The 5,406-nt window shown below is 52.2% G+C and overlaps 1 long non-coding RNA gene across 1 annotated transcript in view; it reads left to right on the forward strand.

Moving 5' to 3' along the window:
* Positions 1 to 4,146, forward strand: part of LOC106726691 — a 10,482-nt gene extending 6,336 nt beyond the window's left edge. Inside the window, exons 3-4 of the long non-coding RNA XR_001362767.1 lie at positions 650 to 779; positions 3,621 to 4,146. This is a non-coding gene — a long non-coding RNA (uncharacterized LOC106726691). The remainder of the gene's footprint in view (positions 1 to 649; positions 780 to 3,620) is intronic.
* Positions 4,147 to 5,406: the final 1,260 nt, after the last annotated feature.

Consider the following 5,406-nt stretch of genomic DNA (forward strand, 5'->3'; position numbering starts at 1 on the left):
AATTAAAAATACGTTCTATTTTAAGTTACAAATGTGATACCTTAGCGGTCCCCAAAGTGACAAATTACAAACGAGAAAATACAGACACACCCATAATTCCTACCAACAAAGATTATCTGGCATCTGGCCCTGTAATCGTCTCTTTGCACGTGTTTACTGACAGGCATCGGTGTGTGCAGAAACTGTGACAACTCCCTGCCGTTGCAGAAGACAGCCTAGGTCTGGCTCCCTCTGATCCCTCGTGTGACTATCAATAAAGAACCATTCAGTGCAGATTAGAAATGAAAGCAGCTTTGACTTCAAAGAACAAACAGCTAAATCAGAGAAAGGAGGATTTTCAGGTGCCTGGAGGTGGGGAAAGATTTTCAAGGGGGTAGAACCTCTCTCTTTTGGCAAAAAAAAAAAAGCACTAGATAGAAAGGAGGCAAAAACCCCAAACAGAAACCTAGGGAATCATTATATCAAGGTTAATGGATTACAAGTGATTTCTTTTAGAAACAATTTTAATGATAGTATATGATTATAATGTTTCACCACTAGAAAGAGTCTAAGAGGCCTTTGAGGGATTACTGATGAAAAAGGATGATTTTATGAAACGCAGCAATTCTTAAGAAGAATGCAGCCCAAAAGGCTCTCTTCTCCTTTATAGTTTCTTCCAAGTACGGGCTCCCTGAGACAGAGGCCGAGCGAGCAGACAGCCACAGACCTGAGAGCTCAACTGAAGAACGAGAGTTGCTTGTGAGCACACATAGGGAAAAGCCGGTAAAAACAAATAAAAGGTATTACGGGTTTCTCTTTTGTGGGGGGGAAAACAGAAATTCTTAACCATTCATGACTAGTAAGAAAAGCAGTTTGTTTTCTTAAGCATTTGTGTTTGCTTTCTTAAGTATCTTGCCGCCTATCCATTCCCAAATTACATGCTCTTTATTACAAAAATAATTCTTAGAAGCATCCCTTCTTAAACAGTAATTAGTAATTCTAATATTTGTGCTCAAGTGGGCAGGTTTTTTAAAATTTTATTCATTGATTTTAGAGAGAGGGAGAAAGAGAGAGAGAGAAACATCAGTTTTATTGTTCCACTTATGTATGCATCCATTGGTTGATTCTTCCTATATGTGCCTTGACCTGGGGATCAACCCGCAACCTTGGCGTGTCAGGATGATGCTCTAATGAACTGAGCTACCCGGCCAGGGCAATGCTCAAGTGTTTTTAAAAGAGTCCTACTTACTCTAAAAAGTACCATTACATAGAAACACATACTTGTCTACTCAGAAGCACATGGCTGGCTGCCTGGCTCAGAATCCACTAGTTTCTACTCATCCACCCTGGGCAGACATTGCTAACTGCTCACAGCTCCCCTTTCCACCAATCTGAAGGCTCTCTCTGCATCATCCTTTGTTCTTCTCAAAAGGCAGCTTCTAGGTGTGGATCAGAGGAGCCCTCCCCCGCCAAAAAAGTCTCATTTCTTTGCGATACAAACTCAAGACGCCACCTGGCGGTGAAGATTCTTAATTGCAGGCAGAGTGCCTAGAAAAAAAGACATGCCCTGAGCCAGCAAAGCCAAAAATGACAGTAAATGCACGGTTCTGTCTAGTCTTGCATAAGTACAATAACCTCCTAAAGAAGAGTTTTGCATTTAAAAAGGTATTTTCTTTACTTTATCCCAAGAGGTTGGCCAACAGCATTTCACGCAACAATTAGTAGTAGCAAAGGGCCTTTAGGAACTCCCAGATCCTTGCTCAATGTTCAACTCACCAAAGACCAACCCTTTTGTCAGTACCAAGCCTCAGATCCCCAGGCTGCCAAGATTTCTCATTCTTCCAACTATATGTAACATTTTTTGGATTCAACATGGGTACTTTTTTCTGAGCATTATGTGCAAGGAGCGCATTTAAATGTTCCTCATAGCCAGCTGCTCTGAGACAAAGGCTGCTAGCCCCATTTTCCAGGTGAGAACACTGAGGCTCAGAGAGGGGAAGCCCATGGACTGAAGGGTCCCAGGTTTGATTCCGGTCAAGGGCACATACCTCAGTTGTAGGCTCGATCCTCTCTCTAAAAATCAATGGAAAAATATCCTCGGTGAGGATTTAAAAAAAAAATTTATGTACCCAAATATATCTTCTATGACTTCTGGTGTATGTATCTTTCCTAAAACTCATAGAAATTTTCCAAAAAGGGCCCAGCATCTATATCTACTTATGATCTATCAGGGGAACTAGACAAATCAACAGATGACTCTAGCATAGAACGCTGTGAGTGGGGAAGCCCAGTACACACGTGGCCCAGTCTTGGGGATGTGGGGCACCTTCCTAGAGGCAGGGAAGGGGTGATGTCTGAGTTGAGACTGAAGGGTGAGTGGCATTGGCAGGCAGAGGGGATAGGATGGGAAAGGCCAGAGGCCAATTGGAGGACACGGGGTCCGGGACAGAGGGAGGAGGAGCAGGCCAGGCCACTTGAAGTTCTCAGCCAGAGAGCAGCAGGGACTGAGTTTTCCCTCACAGGGTTACTTGGCTCTGTTTGCCTTCGGGAAGATCCTGAAGGACTGGAAGGATCCAAGAGGAGGTGAGAGGCCACTGGAGGAGACCAAGGCCACATCCCACAAGGGGGTGGAGGCTGGGTGGGATGGAGCCAAGGAATGGGCAGATGGAGAGGATCCAGGCCTGGCCCCGCAGGGCTGAGCGGGAGGGCCTGGAGTCCAGGTGCTTGAAGAATGCACATCCCCCATAAGGCTGTCCATCCACTTAGAGTCCTCGGGCCACGCTCCAGGCTAGGAATCCATTTCTCCAGTGGCTCCATCTGCTAACAGGGCTGCCGTTCATAATTTATACCAGCTGCAGGCGGCTCACAGCCCATTGGTCAGCCAGTGCCAGGCATGGGCGGGAGATGGAAGAAGGATGGCGTCCCATCCTTGGGGCTGCGGGGTGCAGGTCTGAGGGAGGCCAGAGCTCATAGGGTGCAGAGGGATGGATGAGGCCCTTGGGGTGGTGCTGGGCTGGCACCCTGGGCCTGCCCCTCTGCCCAGCTCTCACAGGGGCTGAGACCACAACCTGGGGTCCTTTTCCCAAAATGCCCTCTGTCAATGTCTGTCTGCCCTTCTCTTTTCCATCTCCCTGGCCCACTTGCCTCACTGTCTCTGGCTTGCTGGCTCTCTTTCTGAGTCTCTCTCTCTGTGTCTCTCCCTGACTCCTCTCATTCTCCTCTTCCCCCTCAGAATCACTTCCTCAGAGGTGGAAACCATTTGGGGGTATTAGGAGGGATAGGCCCACATGTTTCTGGCCCAGAACCCCCCCTCCCCCGCACCCCTGACATGGGGAGGGCTGGTGGGCTGCTCCAAGGTGTCTGCTCTGAGTGACTCCTCTTGCCTGCCCTTCACACCTGCCAGATCCGTCTAACCCACGGGGACTTTTGGCCGCCCACCCAGAAGGTCCTCTCACTTGGCAGACCCTGTTCCTAGACCCTTGCCCACCAAGCATCCCCCTTACCAGCCTAGAAGTTCCACTACTGGTGACTTAGGGTTTAAATGAAGAAGAGTCCCTAGTAACTGCATCCCAACATTTAACAACATTAAACATCAGTCACTTTGGTCTGAATGAGCCAACAGCTTCTCCCTCTACCCCCAGCCAGGTGGATGCTGCCTAAGGAGACTTCACTGGCCCATTTTTGCAGGAGGAGAGGTGTGGAAAGAGACGCAGAATGAGGGGTGAGGGGCCCCAACAAAGGTACGCGGGGCAGAAAGGAGGGGGCTTGGGGGAAGGGAGCAGAGGAAGGGAAGTGGGACAAACCTTAAGGAGAAGGCCTCTCATTTGTCCATTCCTTCACAGGAGAGACCCCAAGTCTTGAATCACCCCGTTTTCCAGATGGGGGGACTGAGGCCTGAGAAAAGGGACTCCCTCTAGAGCAGCGGCCGCCAACCTTTCGGACCTCAAGGGCCACCCGTGGTCCTCGGACCACCAGGTGGTGACCGCTGCTCTAGAGCACATTGAACATCGCGGTCTCCTAACTCCAAACACAGGCACCCTGTCCTGCCACGCCTGCTGTGCCCTGCCCTGTCCTCCCCGACCCCCAATGTGCAGGCCTCTCCCCCGAGGATTCCCGAGGAGGGCAGGAAGGCCTCTCAGAGCCCTAATTTATGATTTTCTGGCAGCTTCCTTCCTGAATCACCCCGTTTTCCAGATGGGGGGACTGAGGCCTGAGAAAAGGGACTCCCTCTAGAGCAGCGGCCGCCAACCTTTCGGACCTCACGGGCCACCCGTGGTCCTCGGACCACCAGTTGGTGACCGCTGCTCTAGAGCACACTGAACATCGCGGTCTCCTAACTCCAAACACAGGCACCCTGTCCTGCCACGCCTGCTGTGCCCTGCCCTGTCCTCCCCGACCCCCAATGTGCAGGCCTCTCCCCCGAGGATTCCCGAGGAGGGCAGGAAGGCCTCTCAGAGCCCTAATTTATGATTTTCTGGCAGCTTCCTTCCTCCCATCACTCCCTTCCAGCCCCAGTCCCAGCTCTGGCAGGAAGGAATGAGCTGGGTGAGAAGGGCAGCTCCATGGAGCATAAATAACTTGGCCCGGCAGCTGCAGGCTCTCTGGGACCCCCCAGCTCCCCTGCTATGGCCCCACGGGGTGTCCCCTGCTCTGGGACGAAGGGCCAGGCCTCCAGATGAAAGGCACAGAAAGCGGGCATTGTTCCCCAACCTAGAAGCCCGGGCAGGCCCCGCCCTCCGGCCAGCCCTTTGTCTGGGCAGACACTTTCTTTGAAGGCCACCGGCCCCTTCCCTCTCATGACATTGGGGCTGCTGCCACAGGCTCGGGGTCCCCGGGGGCTGCACCACGGGCTCTGGCAATACCCAGCACCCTTGGGCTGCTTCCTCGCCTACACAATGGGCACGATATGGGTACAGATCAGGTGGAGGGTCTGCGCTCACACAGACTGGCGTGTGAACAGGGCTGATGTGGGCACCTGAGCTGGGAGGCTGTCCTGTGGGACGCAGGCAGAGGAAAGAGGCACATGGTGCGGCCCCGTGGGAGGTGACAGAGGAAGGAGGCTGTGACCCAGGTTTGTTTGCTGTGGGGAGAGCAGCATTTCCTGTTTGGACTAGGCCAGGGTGGATGTGTCAGTGAGTCCACACCAGAAGGCCTGCTGGGGGAGGGTGTGTGTGTGTGTGTGTGTGTGTGTCTGCGCGCACGCACACACGCACGTCTGAGTCCATGTCCCTGTGTGGTCCATGTGTTCTCTCTCACCTCATCAGCTCCCAGACAGAAGTCTAAACCTGAGTTGAGTTCTCATTTGTACCCCCAAAGAAGTCCCCCTGAGGGGCTCAGCCAGAGGGAGGCAGTGTGGCTCAGTGGGTAGCCATCCATCACCAGCTGTGGGCCCGGGGCCAGCCCCACACCTGGGGATAATAAGGCGCC

Source organism: Myotis brandtii, unplaced genomic scaffold (genome assembly GCF_000412655.1).
Source record: "Myotis brandtii unplaced genomic scaffold, ASM41265v1 scaffold303, whole genome shotgun sequence".
Classification (NCBI taxonomy): domain Eukaryota; kingdom Metazoa; phylum Chordata; class Mammalia; order Chiroptera; family Vespertilionidae; genus Myotis; species Myotis brandtii.